The 18,916-nt window shown below is 36.0% G+C and overlaps 1 long non-coding RNA gene across 2 annotated transcripts in view; it reads left to right on the top strand.

Annotated features, from left to right (window-relative positions):
* The first annotated feature begins 4,168 nt into the window (after positions 1–4,168).
* The window catches only part of LOC141963733 (uncharacterized), an 80,809-nt gene continuing 66,061 nt past the window's right edge, over positions 4,169–18,916 (top strand). For both annotated transcript variants that reach the window (XR_012634197.1, XR_012634198.1), the window contains exons 1-2: positions 4,169–4,634; positions 13,314–13,427. This is a non-coding gene — a long non-coding RNA (uncharacterized LOC141963733). The remainder of the gene's footprint in view (positions 4,635–13,313; positions 13,428–18,916) is intronic.

The following is an 18,916-nucleotide window of genomic DNA, read 5'->3' as shown; positions in this document are numbered from 1 at the left end:
CTCAATAGTACTCCGAAGGCTTCTGATTGTTTATTTGCTTGAGTGCTGTGTGTCACTAGATATTGTTATCCCTTAAAATGTACTGTCTTATTATTATTGTGGAGGAAGAAGAAAACATCTACCTCTCCTTCAGCAATAGATGAGTTTAAGTTCTTTAAGAATGCTGTTTCTGGACTAGTAGGCCTAATTAACTACTTTTCCCCCTCTAGTTAATGACAGCTCTATAGATGACCTTAAATATATGTCACAAAGAATTGCCGCTATAGAGAACAAGTTATCCCAACAATATGAATTCAACTGTTGGGTGGTTTGTTTTTTGTGTTTTTTTTTGTGTTGTTTTTTGTTTTTTTTTTTTTTTCAGAACGTTTAGCTAATAAAACCTTCTTACGTTTGTTCACATAAATCAAATAGACTTAAATATAAAATAATTTCTCTCAAAAAGCAAAAATGATTGATTCCTAATTATCTTTCTTATCTGATTATCTTTTTTAAAGATAGTTACCAATAAAAAGGTCTTTGGTGATGTTTATTTTAGTAATACCAGCTACTCTCTTCAAGCAATACAAATATTGTTTACCAAAGTGTTTTGAGGTTTTTGGTTTCTTTTGTCTTGTTCAAACTTTAAAAAATTATGTTTTCCCACAGTTTTACTATTAAGAAACAATGCACAAAATACAGTGGAATATCCTGATACCATATATATTGTTTTGCCAGTAGCATTTTTGATAAAGAAGATTCAGGTAATGAAAATCCATCTTTTCATCAGAAAGATTAAATTGAACACAAGAAAATCTCTAAAGATATGGAGATTCAGATGTATTGTTTGCAAATGTGCAGAAGAGAATCAATTTAATGAAGCTTCTATAATTTTTCCCAATACTAATCAATTTTACCATGCTTAACTATTACTTTTGGAGGATAAAATCCAATACTAAAAACAAAAAATTAGATAAAATCCAATTAAGAACAATTCTGAGAACTCCAGGATCTCAACCATGGAGAGGCTGATCATGGAAGCGCTGCAGTATGATTCTGACGCAAGATACCCAAGTTTCACCTACATGATCTTTTAAGCTTCTAGACCTTTTGTCCTATACCATTTATAATGCGTAAGTAATTTTTAGCTTTAAAACTCAAATCGTGGCTGTACTTCCCTCTTGAGCCACATTCTGTAGAGGCAGACAATTTCCTGAGGATCCAATTCCCCCCATCATATAAACCCTTCTATAAACTTACATAGTTATTTTATAATGGAGTTAAGCAGTATCAGAGTAAGGGGGAAGAAAAATCTGATTGATTTAGGACAATATCAAAGTAGATTTGACATAGATGCATTCAATCGACACCTCCTTCTCTACCTTCCCCATTTGGCTCCAGGGGAAAAAAGACATGTTAAAGGACAACAGTTCCGAAAACGCAGTAAGAAACACTCTTACATACAACTATTAATTCACTGACTATTTTCAGCTGTTTATGCCCAAGAAGTCATTCATGGAGTCTGATTTAAAAATATTGCATTAATAAATAAGGGTTTTTAAAAACACTAAGTTTCAATAAATTTTAGTTTAGAAGTAAAATTACTGAAATTTATCTCATCTTACTTAAAGGATGAGCAGAATTGCATTAGATATTTGATTACATTTTTTAGTAGCAGTGTGATTTCCCTCCCTCTTCAAGCCTTCTGAAGTAAATGGAAAAACTTGATTTCCTTGAACTTTTGAATTAGGTCCTAGAAGCAAACATCACCAGAGAGCAACCAAGTGGAAGAAAAGCGATCACTTTTGTTCTTTTCTCCCTTGGTTGGTCCTGCCCTGATTGCAACAGAAAGAAAATCAAATGCTAAAGAAACAGATGCTCTGATTTATTTAATGAGTGCTGTGGAAAATTATCTGTCCAAAATTTTAGATTAAGAGTTAGTTAAGGCTAAAGATGAAGAAAGATTATAGTTTGAGAATCTTAAAAAAAAATCTTCTGCAAAAGATATTTAAAATATTAGAATTTACGATGTGGTTTCTGAGACAAGGCAGAAGACAGAGTGCAGAGGAAGTGAAAGACGATTGCCAAATCCAGTTAAAAAAATGATACCTTCCCCCCTCAAGTTTGTTTTGCTCTCATCTTTTAATACCACACTGAATTAATTGGTTCAGAATTTGCAGTGCAATAAGGTGAAATTCTGTACAAGTATGCAAGAGCATTGCTTGAACAATAACTGCATTTTCCAACTGTAGACCACCAAACCCTTCTATGGTATGAAACATGGCTATAGAGTTACAAATATGCATGCAGAATATTAATAAGCAAGGCAATTAGACTGAGGAAGACCCAGCAGAAGAACAAAAAGCGCAAGTGTTACAGTTATCTTCAAGATTAATATGTGCTGTACGCACTGCAGTCATGCCGCTTTCCAAAAGAAGTACGGAAAGAACAGTGACAGCTGAATGAACTGTAGTTTCACTGAAACATGCAGAGGTAGTCTCATCACCAACTGATACTGTAGAAGCCCACAAAAAGGATTTCCATCAGCATATTCTCCTCAGACTGTCCTACAGGCTCAACAGCAGAAAAATATTTCCAAAGCACGTATCAAGAAAATGAGCAGTGCTACTATAATCCCCTTTCTTCTTGCAGTGCCTGCTGTCACACTGGACACAGTAGCTAGATCCTTACCTTAGGTCTGTTCTCTGCCACAAGGCATTTAAACCCACCTGCTTTAGTCTTACTCTCAGGCTACCAGCTGGTCTCTCAGAAACGCTGAGAACAGACACCTGAAAGTGTCTGCACAAAAGGTTTAAGTTTGGAATTTGAGCTACCTATGCAGCTTTGGTACCTATAAGGGTTAAGCAAGTGATTCTTCAGCATTACAAGTTTTGTCCTGGGTGAAAACACAGTTTCTTGTTTAGGACAGTACATCATGTTTCTGTAGAAAAACCCCATGGCAGGACACAGCTCTCTGTGGCATTCTGCAAAGGTGCTCAAATCAGTACTATGCAGAATTTAAAGTTGTCTTTTTATCAGATTTTCTTCTTAAGACTTACTGTGAAATGAAAGGGAAATAGTTTTGTGTCAATTTACACAGGATTCAATAAAAGCAAATTAAAAAGTTGTTTCCTATTAAAATCTACACAAGTTTTCTATTATCATGAGTGTTATTAACTGGAGATATATATGCCAGGTCTTCTTTTAATTACAGGCATATAACTTACACAAAAAGAAGTCATATCTTCCAAGTAATTACAGGCAGCTCTAAAGCATATTATTGTATTATTAAATTAAAAAATCTGCTAGTAGAAAGATCAGAAATTAAATATAGAATCATCCAGCATTCAAAGAAATAGTAGGCATAGACAGAAGTGAAATAAGCTAAATTATTCAGTTTTTAAAATACAGTTTTCAAACAGAAAAGAATTATATGCAGCAGTAGTGCTTTGCTGCGGTTTTCTAAATCAGATGTAGCTACCAGCAAACTATTCAGGTCTCATTAAAATGAACAGAGAAGTAAACCCAGTTTATCCTGAAGAGCAGCCAATGAACACTTTTTTATTCCAGTGAAATAATTTCCAGAAAGATCCCCCATGCTGAGTAAGATGAGGAAAACGAACAGCATCATACAATCAGGGCACAGTGCATTAAGCAATATTGTCTAACCTCAGTTCTTCAGAACTTGTACATATGTATTTGATTTATGCACTCTATTTCAAGTTAAGAACTCGGAATCCCTTATACTGTCCAATGGAAGTGAGGCAGTCTTGAAGAAAGAGGCACAGGACCTACAGATTAAATCCCCCAGGATTAAACAGGCCTGTAAAATCCTCATTATTAAGATACCACAATCCAAGTCTGAATATTTTATCCATGTCTTTGTTCAGTGCTCAGAAGACAAATCTGGCTGTGTAATGACCACAGAGGACGTACAACTCCCTGAAGCCATGCTTCTTCATTTACCTTAAACTGCCCCATAAATTGTACTATCCAATCATAAACCAGTTCAGGTTTCATTCTACTCTCTAAATTAGCAAGGCTCACCCTGAATTAATGATGAGCCTTAATAAAATGGAAAATAGTACAGATTAAAAAGGATCATAATACATAAAACTGCATTTTGAGGTTGAGCGGGATACAGACTTTAAGCTTGCTATTACATATTTTGCAGTAGATTTAGAGCAGGATATCCAGGAAGCATTTTCAAAGCTAGTTCTAAGAGCCTTTACTGTATGACCACAGAGAGTCAGACAAGTTAGGTGAAATAAGTGCATGTACTAGACACACATCTAAAGCATACATCTATTTTTAATGCCTGAGCAAATGTTTAAGGTCCAAAATGTTGAAATGTTGCATCTTTTTTTCCACTAATATTTTTCAGTAGTGAGCAGATCCAGAACTGCCAAAACAATGCAAGATTATTTTAATCAGATTTCCCTTCTGGTTCTATAAGATCAACAGGTTGCGAAATTTGTGCTAAATTCTGAATTTCTGGAGGCTCATCTAAGCTGGAATCAATCCCTTTTGAAACCTGCCCTGCTATCTACTTGTGTTCCAGTAAGATCGCAAATTGGCTGCTTCTTCCAAGGCTAAGCCAAAGTCCAGCTGCAAATGTGAGGTGTTTAAGATCTGCCTTAAGGTTCTGCAGCTTCCATGTAAGTCTCTTAACTTTGTATTTTTATAAATGACTGCCACTGATGAGTTTTGTCATGATATTGTAATTATTGCCTTTTTCTTAGATTTGCTTTCTTATTAATTTAGAGAGAGCTCAAAATCAAGCAGAACATTTTCTCTCCCTACATATCAACAGCATACACATAAATGACTTTTGTTGATTTTTTCCCCCATCATCTTTACACAGATGAGTAAAAACCCCAAACTAAAATGCCTGAGATGTTATTCAGTCTTAAACTATGTGAGAACCTTTGCAATTTTAAACAAGTATCAACTACATTCATAGCAAGATTAAAAATAAGTTTTATTAGTAACCTTAGCAAGTACTCTGCAAATATAAAGGCTGTTAAATTTTAGTAGACACTAACACCCTAGAAAGTGCTTGAAATGTCTATCCACCCTCATGACTAGCTGCCTTTGGCCATACCTCAGTAGGGAAATACACAACATGTATTACTTGGACTACGTAAGACAAAGAGTATGCTGGTTTCAAACTTTTACTGCACAAGCGTTTTTATTCCGGCTAATTCAAAGTGTCATCAGAGTGGATTAAAGAGAGAAGAGAAAAGAAAGAGCGAGGGAGAGAAGGTAAATTAATTCCTCCATACCAGAAAGCCAACTTTCAGTCAGCTTTTCCCTGGATGTTTGTATCTGCAAGCCTACTGAGGATTCCAGCAGAAGAAAGTCTATTAATTTTCCATGTACTTGTTGACGAAAAAGCTATCAGGATTATGGGTTGAATATTTCTAGAGTAGGGAAAGTAAGGGATGCAATTAATCTCTGTGAACTAAAATATACCTCTTTTCATTAATCTTTTATTGTAAATGAGCAAAGTAATTGAACCAGTACCACACTGTCAGAATAAATGCAATGCCAGTGGGATATGCATGAGAGAGCACATACTGATTGAGTATTAAATATCTAACGGCAATAATTTATGGTTCATTACCTCTTTTTGGAGTTCCTTAGTTGCAGAGTGCTTGAATTTTAAGTAGACAGACTTTCAGCAGAAACTGCTTTCAAATGCTGAACATAGCAAATGTGCAAAACCCTCAGCAATCTACTTAATTTTAGGAGTTTTGTATTTCATTGAGCCAACCTCTGTACCTCTAGAAACATGCAAACTATTGTAGCAACTTGGATAAATGCAATGAAAGGTGCAGTGATGAATACTTCAAGGACATTGTATATAAGCAGACCTCATGTAAAAATGGTCAAATACCTTGCTATATGTTTTCATATAAGGAAACTTCAAAAAGGCTGAATTCTCTAAAAGGGAGCAAAGCATGGCCACTTAAGTGACTGTGTTACATGGTATAATTTCGTTATCAAATAGAGTAGCTACTCCAACTGTTCAAGGGGAAAAAAGTCAGACATCCACTTGTATAATTTTATATTATATTTATAGAATGTTATACAAGTGGATAAATAATATTATCTCTTTATTTTGACTTGAATATTCCTGACAGCATCAGTTTTACAGAGACTTGTGGCAATGGTAAGAGCTACTAAGAATTTGGCCTCTTGCCTCCCTACCCGTTTTCCTGACTCCTAGCAGAGTCACTTGCAGGGAAAAGATGTCACTTTTGCAAAATTGACACACCACGACCTTCTGTACCACAGGTCTCCTGACAGATTTGAACTGGTCTGCCTTGATGAAGCCTTTCGAGGATCAAAGAAAAGATCAAACTGAAAGTGGAAATAAATGCCTCAGTGTTTTTATATCCTCTTCATATTGATTTCATACAGGTGTAGCTGACTAAATCTCAGGCCAAACAGACAGGAGGCAGTCCACACAGATTTTAGTCCACTTTCTAAATTTTACTCTTCCTGTTGCCTACTGAAATTGGTCCTGGAACGCATGCAGGGCTTTGTAGACTCTTGGGCCTATCTGTTCCTGGTGAATTCTGCTCATCAGTTAAAAATTAAACTGTCCTATTCAGACATTGCTCACTTGGCAACAGACTGCTCTATGTTTACTGTTTATTGATTTTTGTTAACTGGGACTATAGAGAAGAATCATTTCAGTTTCAAAGTCGTCCCAGAGGACACTGGCAGGTTACAATCACTTATACTGTAAAAAAGCTTCATGTTAATTGACTCTATATTTACATATTATGAATGCATATTTTAATCTGTTTTACATGAATAAGTCCTCCACAATGAAGATTTCATTTCCTTTTTTGAAACAACATAACTACTTGCCTTATTTGAAGAGACAAATCTCTTCTAAATTGTTTTGACCTTTCCTAGTGTCCTTTCTTAAAGTGGAAGTTGTATCTGCTTTTTCAGTTCAGGAATTTCTTATCTTAAAAGCAAAGGGATGAACTCAACTTCAAACTGAAACCACTCCATTGTGCTCTTTCTAGTTTGGCAAGTCACCCTATCTGTCTGTATTTGAAACAGCCAAATTCCTGACTAGCTCAACTAAATTATTTTTAGTCACAATAGACAAAAGGCTGAGAATAGACCAGCTTCAGCAATACACTAGGAAAGGTCTCTGGTCAAAACCAGAAAGACATGGAGATATCCTAGACTAATAAAATAGGAAGGTCAGGACATTAATATTGTATGGAGCAGAACCAACTGAACATGGCACTCCTACATCTCCGCAGAGACACCCTTGGATTCTGAATGTCCTGCTATTGCTGTTTAATATCTTGTCCTCAACCTTGGCAAAGTTTTGTTTTCCTGTACAAATCTTTCATTTGAAACTTTTGAAGACAATCTGCATTAAGATGAAACATCATCTTATCCAGCTCTAATTTTCATCATCAGATCAGGTCTCAGTCAAGACAAAACTGAGACTTCAATAAAATAATATCCATTTATCAATACTTCATTTTTAGGCACAGAAAGTTTTTAGCAGTAGTCATCTCTGCCCCACCCCCCAAATATTTATCTATAATCTGTTGTTTTCCAAGACCACAGCAAATATTAAAAGCCAGCTGTGCTATGTTCTGAAACAGCAAGACAAAGCTTTCCTCAAAATACCTGACTTCCTTTGCATAGTATCCATGCATTTTCATAAACTATTAACTCATACAGAACACTGCTACTAGCAAAGATAAATGCCTCCATCTTAAAGCTTCAGGTGAAACCCTAATAAAGAAACATCTTATAGATTTCTATTTGTCATGCACCACATTTAAAGCACTGCGATAAAACGATTAAGCAAATACACAAATGCGAATACTGCAGCCCAGTGCGTCATTATCCCATTTCTTCATTCTCAAATCATTCTAATATTCTTCTAGTAAATATGAGCACTCTAGGGGCTTATCTGTTACTGTTCTGTATCGTTACAGCACCTTTGTAGCAATGTTCTTTTGTGTTCTGAATTACACCCTGCAGAAATTGCTTCTTGCCACTGAGACAGACCAATTCATTTCACGACTACAAATCTATATTAATGTCTTTTCTATAGTATTTAACAATGCCAGTACTTGTTACTCTTAAGCATATCAAGGCCTGTATTTCTGGAGACATGCAAAGTTCATAGCAGTTTTTATTGCAATGAAAAACTACCTGATATTTCCATGATCAATACAGTGAAAATATATGTGCATTAAATCAAAAAGTTAAATAAAAGCAAACAAACAAAAAACTATGACAAGCAAATGCAATAGAACAGTTAAAGAAATAGTTACAGTTTATATTTTTTGTCTAAAAGCCATTCTAACATCATAGCAGCATCAGAATGGAATATGGTAGCAGAGTGCATATGGAATTTAATTTTGAATGATATTGAAAGGTCAGTACAGAATTGCTCAGCTCATATTTTTGTGAAGATAACATGTGTGAACTAGTTATTTCCTCCTTTTAACATATAATGACCTTGTCCATTGATTTAATGAGAAAATTATACATGCTGCACTCAGATTTAACAAACTCTTCAGAATTAAAGATATACCAAAGAAAGAAAAAAAAAATAAAAAAGGAATGAGATTGAGACCTCACACTTGCAACCCAACCATCTGGCAGAAGAAAGCCCAGAGATACCCACACAATGACCTGTGGAGGCTTTGTTACGACACATGCTGGAGCAGACAGGGGAAAAAAGCTGTGCAATAGCTCATTTTACCTCAGGTGCACTGACCTTATTAATGTGATATAATGTGAACAATGCATATGGATAAAGTGCCAAGTCACATATGTGCTGCTGGTAGCAAGGAATGGCAAAGACAACACTGTCTCAAAACAGTGAACTGTAATTATAACTTGAGACAACTTCTATAATCTTAATTACACTCAAGTTGCTTAACCTGTGTAAGGGCCATATGTCTCAATTCTGAAGGTTCCAGTAGCATCACATGTCACAAAGGAACATTCATTTGTTCGTTAAAAATCTTATTTAAATTTCCACTGAGTTTTAGCATTTCAACTGATCTCCTCAATTCCTACAGCAAATATTGAGACCTGACACCATTAAAGAATCTCTTCTAATGCTTAAAAGTGAGTGAATAAGAACTCCTAATTCTCTTTCTAGCTCTGTTATAGCCACTGTATAACCCTGACAATATTTCTTTTATTCTCTATGTCTTTAGGCATCTGCAAATTGCCAGCATTCAAAAGATTTGAAATTTGTGCTATTAGCATCCCTAGGCCCTGTAAGGCAGAGCTAAATAATGTAACAATATAATGATCTGCGCTTGCTTTCTACTGCTTCCCAGTCACAGCTGACAAAATCAGATTTGAGATATAGAAGTTTGAGTAGATTGATAATTGTTTGAGTATTACTTTTCTTGCTTATGAGATAAATTAGCAGTTAGGATATGTGAGAGAATGGCTTCCAGATTCCAAAAGGCAGAAAACTAGTTAGAGTGCCCTCACTAAAGGGTGTGTTTCAAAAATTTGGTCCTTTTATTTTGGATCAGATGTGGTCAGGCTTCCTCATCTACTAGCCACACACCTAAAAGTGTCCTCATATGTCAAAGACCAGCTCTGCATCAAAGGACAGCTGCACTCAAGTGACACAGGTCATGATGCCCATGGCTGATCCCACCATGCCAAGGCACAACAGGGCTGAGCGGGGCACGAAGCCGTGTCGGGGCAGCTGGAGCACTGCTTTGGGACGCCACTGCCATTGTTCACAAAGCACGTGCTGTTCAACAGGCAGAGGCTGACTACTCCCTGGCTTGGGCCACAGATACTTAAAGAAGCAGCTTTAAAACAGCGGTTTGTCTTTCCCCCCAGCTTATTTCTTTGATTACGTGTAGGTTTTTAATTTCACAAGCACATTGAGTGGAGAGACAGATGAGATCAGAAAGGGACTTCTGAAGAGGAATAGTTCCACAGGGATCCCCCAAGGGAATCCATTAGAGGTCCTAATGGCAGATATGTTTTTGAACAATGAACTTTAAGAATTGTTTAATGAATATTAGATTATATTTAATATACAGGTTACATTTGAAGCCTGACTAAAACAATTGGATATTGAAATTTGTTTTACTTTGGAAAGAACTGAAAACAAGAACAAACAGAAGACTACTGAATTTATGTTGGTTCTCATGATATTCCCCTCTGCTTACTTTAGAGCAAGTCACAAGAATATGAAAATCTCCCAGAGACAAGAATTGGATTCAATGAAACATAAAAGAAAACCAGAAGAGACAAACAGTCCTGCTGATACTCTTCATAGGTATCAGTCTTATGCAAACCTGTCTCATCTGACTAAGAGATTAACAAGGACCAAAGCTCTCTACTATGGATCTAGGGGTCCACAGATGAGTTTCTTGGCTGGAATCTATCTTCCAAATAGCCACAGTGTGGCAGTGTGACACTCCAACTGCAAATGTGTATTTATTTCCCTAGAGCCAGACAATAGCAAACAAAAAAACCCACAGAAAAGCACACACAGTGGATGATAGGTCCTCTCAAACAACTGTTTTATTCTACAGCTCTACTTCCACCAGTCTACATCACTTGCAATCACACACGGCCAGGCTCCCCCCATTCTAGAGTCTCCTTGGGTCCCATTTTGCACGAATGCTTGTGAAAGCAAGGGTGCATACTGTGTGCTGGGTTACTGACAAGAGCTACTGGGGTCTGTGTTTTGGGATTGTGGAAAGGTTGAAAAGAGAATAAAAGAAGGCTTCTTCTCTTTAGTTCTGAAAAGAATCCATCCTAGTGCTAACATTTTATAGCCAGTGAAAGACTTCCAAACCAAGATTTTCTATCAGAAAAAACAAGTATTGAAGAGCTCCCACCCTCAACATCCACATGTGACATGAAAAGGTCTGGGCCCACTCCAGTGAATATTTCTGTACCTCTGCAAAACATTTCAGAAGGGGGCCTTTAATTCTGAGGCAAATTTGTGCTTGAAGGTCACGGTATAAAACAGAATAGTCACTTCACATTATTAAACTGCAAAGTAATTAAAAAAAATCAGCAAGTAAGACTGAAGTAAACTAGTTATAGGAAGTGTTACACGGGTTTTATAGACTGATGTGTAACCAAACCTTCCAAAATTTGTTTGTTTTGGGCTTTTTGGGTGGCGTTTTTTCTTCCTCCATCTTAAAATAAGATCATGAAAGGCTGCAGCAGTTCAGTCCTCCAGCATGAATTGTCATTAAGCTGTCCTGGGGCCCATCACCAGCACTCCTTTATGCATCTCATGGCTTTCAATTGAAATACTGATCAAGTCTGGCCCTACTGAATTTTTACAATTAAAGTTTCAAGGTGACATGCTATGGCATAACATTAAGCATAGATTTCATTTGTCCTTCATTAATAATCAACCTTACAGTCAAATATCCATTAACATGAACTGCATAATAAAATCAACAACAATTTCAAATGAATTCCCATATGAACAAAACATTTCAAGTGCTTAATATTTCACACTCCTCTTTCACCAGATACAGTTCAGTAGCACTCTAGCTCTTTGAAATCTTCATAATGCTTTTTATCTTTGGAAATGAAACATTTTCCTTAGACTTTCATATCATCCTTATTACTTTACATCAGTGCCAAGTCAATTCCCTTTCTGGATTACATCTGTCCTCTCATATCTCCTTTACCATTTAGCAAACAAAATCGTTCCTCTGGATCTTCTCTGGGTATTTACACTGTTCTAAACGAAATTAGCAGAATCAGATAGTAAGGCAGCCCTCCTCTGCTTCATAGGCTGGCATGTAAACTAAGTAAAAGTTCTGAGATAAAATGCATCAAACAAGCAAAATTAAGTGGGCTTGCTATATATAGCATGACTTGGCAATGTAAGTCCTTTAGTATCACCCACTGGTGTACTTATTTATTATGAAAATAATCCTTCAACAATCTAAATTTATATTTCTTTTACCATCCTTTACATGTGGCTTTTCCTAAGCAAGAAGAATTTGATCTGGTATGCACATGTAACCTGGTGCTATTCTGTTCAGAAACATTCATGTTAAGCTCCAAAGAACAAAACTCTCAGCCATTATCATTATTAATAAAAAAATATTTACCAATTGTGACTGGAACCTCTCAAGATTTCAGATTTAACTACTTTTCATGGATGTGAACCTTGTGATTACTTATATTCTGCAGAGGTGACTTTGGCATGCTCAAAATCTGCGCTTTTTGATGTTAACTAACTTCCTATAAAATCCTGTGAATGCAAGATAAGGAGGCTTTTACCTGAGAGCAGCTAAGTCTGATAAGTGAGGTGTTTGATTAAGCTCAACTAAGATTAGGAGAAAGTTATTGATGCCTTATCTCAAAAAGACTATAGAGTTAGACAGCTATCTCAATAATAAGCCGTCCTTTTTCTCAACTTCAGACAAAGCCAGAATCCAACCATTTTTAATCCAATCCACTCACAGAATTCAGACAATACTGTTCATTTACTACAGTTCAAGCTGCAACATTTCTATGACAGATTAGAGACAATATTTATGACAAGATCCAGAACAGTACATATGGATTTCCCAAGCATTATGTATTGTAGACAAAAAAGATTTCCTAACATTTCTCCATCCTGAGATGAAAGCACATGGTTTCTAAAGTACTGCTTCCATTACATAGTAGTCCTCCGAATATAATGCAGAGCAATTTCCCAGTACTTTATGAAATCAATTCCTTTAGGCTACCATTTACATCCTAGGAATTACAGTGCCATATCAAGCATCTGCATGGAGATCATTAATATTTAAAGTGGGACACAGAACTTAAGCAATTGAAAAGTCTGCAATCATAAAACACACTCACCCATCCCCTACTTGTGTCATTTTTCAGTAGAAGCAGCTAGGCATCCCCTCTCCCCACAGTTGATTTTTGGGTGGGGGCGTGGTTGGTTTTTATTTTGACAGCATCCTGTTGCCTAGACAGCACAAGCAATAACTGGAGAAAACAGTTCTGGATCCTAGGACTGCTTTGTGAAAATATTGGCACTGTTAGGAATGGAGAACTGACCAGAGTAAAAGACCCTTAACCATGACATTGTATGACCACAACACCTCCTCTCCTCCCTGCAGCCCATGGCACCCTAAAAATGAATCTGAGAAGTGGTCTGTGCACCTCCATGCTCAGCACAGCTTCCTTGTCACATCCCTGCACCTCCACCGCCTTGCTCAGGGTATCTGCTCCCTGCATATCTCATACCAGGGCGCCTCGTTATCGAAATATTGCTCATCTAATGAGCAGTTCTTTATTGCAGACTTTTATATGTGTTTCAGTGGCCCCAAACTTCTAGGAAACTTGATGTATTGACTGATGTGAGACCGCTCTTGGATTTTTACTGAAGTTGACCTTCTTTCTCTCTCCTTCTGTAAATTGCCTGACACACTGCTGTAAGTATATAGACTTAGTCAAGAAACTGTAATTATCAAAATGCATGAAACTGGAGATATAAGTTGCACTTGTTCGTCACACCATTTCATTTCCATACTGTTGCATTTTTTTCTCATTTTAATTGAGTTACTATGCTGCAAATTAGAGTTACATAGCATTCCTGCTTTGTTCTTGCTTAAAGCAATCATCTATGAGGTATCCCACTGAAACAGCTAAATTCTTGCTGTAAGGGATATTTAACTTTTCTTGCTAATCCTGACTGCATTAGCTAATTTAACAAAAGTTTAGCATCAGTTCTGACTTATCTTCCAGACCACACCTACTTCCAACATAAAAAAGTGCATGTTAAAACCCCCCAAACTAATAATGTAGCTATTGCTTCTGAATAGACTTTTGAGATCATAATACTGGTACAAAAATACAGATACAATATCTGGAAGTTGTGCAGGTAAGCAAAATAAAGAAAGTTAGGCAGTCCTGTTTTTATCTAGCACAAATATGTATGTTCCTCAAATATAAAAAGAAATTATTGATTTGCTACTGTTACAAGATCTGTTTCTTCCAAGCACTGCTGGCTTAAAGCCCTTTCTGGAGTATACTATTGTTGATCATCAAATACAGCGCATTCCTACATCAGCAGCGTAGGAGGTAAGATTATTCCTCCGAGAATTAGTGTATTCAAGAGGCAAGTGATAAAATCATCACAAAATAGACAAGTTATATTTAAAATTAAATAAAATAATGCACCAGAGGCTTCTGCACCTACTAATGCTTCTTTATTTCCCAAACTTGTCTCCTACTGGATCAGGTAGAACAGTGTTTTTACTTCTATTAATTTTTAATTTGACTTTATCAGAACTGTGGTGCATTCTTCCTACCTCTTTCCTATACACACTTTAAAACAGCTTGCTGAATTTGTACAGCTGTACTGACTAAAGAAGGCTCAAAACTCCAGATGAAAGCCTCCATTTTACCTGTCAGTAAATAAGCATGCTCTGCTTAGAGCTCATATTTTGGCATGTCAGGAAATCCACTTGTTTGCAAATTTCATTCACCTTTTTTATTCATTCCATACGTGGTTGTAGGGCTCACGTTCCAGCAATTTTATGCCTTGAAGGAAAGAAAAACCAAATAAAACAACAAACCACTTTACCATTACTAAAAATCTGCAGGTGATCAGTTTCACACGCAGTATTAGAGTTGTACATCCAGGTATTCTCCAAGAAATGGTCACTCTGAACAGCATATTATTCATTCTTCTGCACTGAGCTGACTTTGTTTCCTGATACAAAACTTGTACATAAAGCAACCATTCTTTCGACAGAATTGTGGTGGGATTTTCCACTGTGTGAATTACCAAGGACTCGGAGTTTCTACACATTTGCGGGGTGGCACTAAAGTATTGTAAAGAATGCAAGAAACTTCTGTACTAATTATCTGATTAACACAATTTAGACTCGATTTTTCCATTCATTCTTTTCTCATACTGGTGAGAAGGAAGGTTTTTTTGCATGCAAGCCATTCTGGTTAGTATGAAGAAACTATTTTGGTCTGTCAACATGCATCTAGGGGAGGCTTGAGATAGAACAGAAGACAAATTGACCAAACATTGATTTATAACAACAGTCAGCTGAAGAAGGCAGAAATGTGAAAACAGTGCAAGCAGAGTGTGAAACAAAAACCTGAACTGTCAGGGAACTGAAAGAACAACCAGATGCTTTCTGCAGTGACATAAATTGAAGTAGAAGTCACCAGGCAGAGATATAAGCAATGCTACCACAACAACACGTAAATAAACTGACTTACTCTAAAAGAGTTGTTCTGTGGACCTGAAACCAACTGCTGGTTGCATAAATCACATCCACTCTCAGACACTCACAAGCTAGAACACGCATACTTCAGAAAATGGAAACTATGTAGGAGAGTTGGGGTATGCTCTGCTGCTAGAAACACAATCTAGAACAAAGAAACTGTCCTCTTTAGGGTCTGAAACAGTGTCCATGTATTAAAGAATAGTTATTGCTGGCACTACTCTTTCAATATATCCTCAAGTATCACATGAGCACTACTGTTAGTGCTTTCTTTCTGCATTAAGAGATGAACAAATTGGTTATATACCAACTAGAGATCATTCAAGCAAATGAGCAGGCTAAAAACTACAGCAGCAATAACTCTTTAGTGTATATACCACAGCATTACATGATGCATTAATTTATATTGAGTTCCACAGATGACTGATTTTATTGTTCCTGTAAGTCAACAGGTAATCATTAAGTAATAATCAATTAAAATAACCAGACTTCTGCATTTCAAAGCATAGAATTTTTATATTCAATGTACATATCACATTGCCATTTAATCTTTTAAATTGAAGTTTATATACAAGCACCTTATAAATTTTATTCTGAAATAATGGTATCACTACTAAATACCCAAGATCAAAGCTTTCAAGTATGCGAACAGTGAAAAGAGTATCTCCAAAAGCCAAGATCTACATGAAACACTTCCAGGGGTCACCATGCACTAATTAATTCCACTTAACCTCACCTACCATATTTATTTTTTTAAAAAAGAAATTTATCTTCTATATTATGCAAGTATTAACATATCAAATGCACCTAAAATATAGTCTCAAAGCTCTTCACAAAGGCTAGCATAGATCGATTAACTGAATTAGTTATTACCTATGTGCTTGTATCAGAGCAAAGGCAAAAATCCCACTGATTTTCCTCAACTCAAACTTTGAGAAAGGCATTTTCTCTCAAAGCAAATACCAATTCAGTCAACAAGAGAAAGGAGTAATACAATACTGGGAGATACCTCAGTTTCTTTTCCACTTGTTTACTTTGTCCATGCTTTAACACAAGAAATATAATAAATTATACTTTCCTACATGCCCTTTTACATATAAAAATACAAATATATACAAAAGCATTATTGGAAAAAGAGAATGTACTGCAATCTAAGTGTATTTCAGCACTTTAGAACTTTTTTCACCTTGCCAAAAAATATACACTCCATAGAGACATGAAGCGAGATAAGGGAAAAAAAAGGGTAACATATTGAGGTGTGAGATAAAGGTCAGTAAATCATATGAGCATTCTTATGTCAAGACAGTCACAGGGTAAATTACTCTGAGTCCTGTATAATACGTACAGAAAGTTGTTGAGATTCAAAACCTGTACAAACTAGTCTGCTGGAGGAGGATAGAAATCAAAACTATGAACTCAATCACTCCTAAGTAGATAATAATAAAAAAAATCCCAACACAAAGCTTGAAAATGTTCACAAACAGAAAAAAGTGCACATGCTCATTTTGTCCACTTTCTAGAAGCAGCTGTTTAATATGCACAAAACTTAGTGGAATGATTTTCATTGAATGGACATTTTTCAGAATAATCATATCAGAAACCAAAGGCACCCTCTACCCCACCACCCCAAACTAAAAATAACTCCACCTACTTCAGACACAGCTTTGCCCTGTTTCTTGTATTCCTGGTTGTCTTCCTGACTGCTTCAATTTTGTCATCAGGTTTGTTTTGGCAGGTAGATACATTTACAACTTTGACAATAGTTTACACTGTTTTGTTCTCTTCCCCTTTCTCAAATACAGTGAAAGATTTGCCTTTAAAAAAGGCTTTATGACAGCATAAAATGGCAATCTTAGTCTAACTCTCAAAAGGGATGAAAGGCTAGACAACATGCCTTAACCTGAAATCCAGCACAGAAATAATAATAAAAAAAATCAACAGAAATTCAGGCTTTTTTTTCAATGTCTCTTCAGCACCATTTTGCCTATCATGTTTTATCTGAATCCATCGGGAAACAGGGAAACAAGATTGAACCAACTAGACTTTACATACATTTGAAGACAAGGCTAGGTAAACAAAATGGTGCTGATTAATAAATCATAATTTCAATGTCCACATATATATACAATCTGAATTATTATTTTTATTTGACAGATCAGCTGGGAAATATTGCAATATTGTTACATTTTCTAGGAATAGCTAAACATCTGAAGTTTCAAGAGGCAACACAACATAGGAAGGCTAGAAAGACATTTTAATATTGCTATAAACATTTCCTTTCTTTTAAAGGAGCAAGGATAATTTGAATCAATGCAAAGAATAGATTTTCAGCTTCTGTTACTTTCAGAAGCACAAGACAGACTGTTTTGTAGTATTAACCTGAGAGAAGTAGAACTCCCAATGGATATTTGTGATTTGGTCACTGTACAAGACATGTCAGGATTTAGGATTAATGGCATTGTAAAAAACACATGTAGTATAAAGATGTATTTTGGAAAGTGGTTATGTATGTAAGAGAGATATATAAGAGTGGTTGAGAAGTAGGAATTCATTTCCTAAAAAATCATATGTGAGCAAACATACAACTACTCAAAATGAAAGGGTCAGTGATGCTTTCTACTTGGCTCTGTTTTGTGTCTTATCGCCTTTTTGACCACTACAGCACATGAGCTAGTACTCAGAAGTTTACTGCCAGAAATACAAAGTCCCATCAACACCCATACTTCACTATTTATTTTTGTTTGGCCAAAGAAACCACATAAAAATGCAAAGACCAGTGGACCATGCAACTAAAGTGCCAGATCATACTGCCCTGAAAAGTACTTCAGGAACATGGACGAGCTACTTCACATCACTGGCAGCTATGATAGCTGTCTGTGTATATGCTCTTAGTCTATACCAAGTATACAGTAAATCATATCATCTCAGTTTAGTCTGAAGTGAATGACTTCATCAAGGTTTTCTTGCATTTGATATTGGTAGGCAAGTATCAAGCATGGCAAGAACAATTATTTTAGGTCAACATTGTAGCTGTGTTATTAGCTGTAACACTCATTTCACAAAAGGACATCAGAATCTAGAAGTCAAAGGTCTTTTGGAAAAAAGTAACAGAAAACAGACTGTCCTGAACACTTTTCTTCACATCTTAAGCACCTTTCAAGGATACACATAACTCTGCTAATGGAAAAATAAAGCTATCTGGGAAAATGCTAGAACTTGTACAGTTTCGCTCTTTCTTTGACTCAGTATCAAAATTATTTTAATATCACTGAAAAAATTACATAATGATGTTTTATGCTTTTACATCAACAGTGATAGTTACTACCCAATCCATACTTCAGCACAACCTTCACAAAGCTCCTGTCTGTTACATATCCTATAACCCATTGTAAGAACTTGTTGCATTTCAGGCTTATTAAACATATACTTCTTTTACATGAGGACTAATATGCTCAGTTATTTCTGTAAATAATCCTTTTGTCTTGAAAATACAATTAATATTTTTCCTTCATAGCAGGTAAATGAATTACCTTAGAAGAGATGGGTTTGGTTTTGCATTTTTTTGTTGTGTTTTGGTTGGGTGTTTTTTTTTTTTTTTTTTTAACTTGTTCAGGATTAAGCTTAAATGATTACAGAAGTAGTAATTCTGGAGTCTCAATTTTTATTTGGCAGACTAC

The sequence above is a fragment of the Athene noctua genome, chromosome 9 (assembly GCF_965140245.1).
Source record: "Athene noctua chromosome 9, bAthNoc1.hap1.1, whole genome shotgun sequence".
In the NCBI taxonomy this organism is placed as follows: Eukaryota; Metazoa; Chordata; class Aves; order Strigiformes; family Strigidae; genus Athene; species Athene noctua.
Note: the sequence above shows the minus strand (reverse complement) of the source record. Positions and strands in the feature narration are given on the sequence as shown.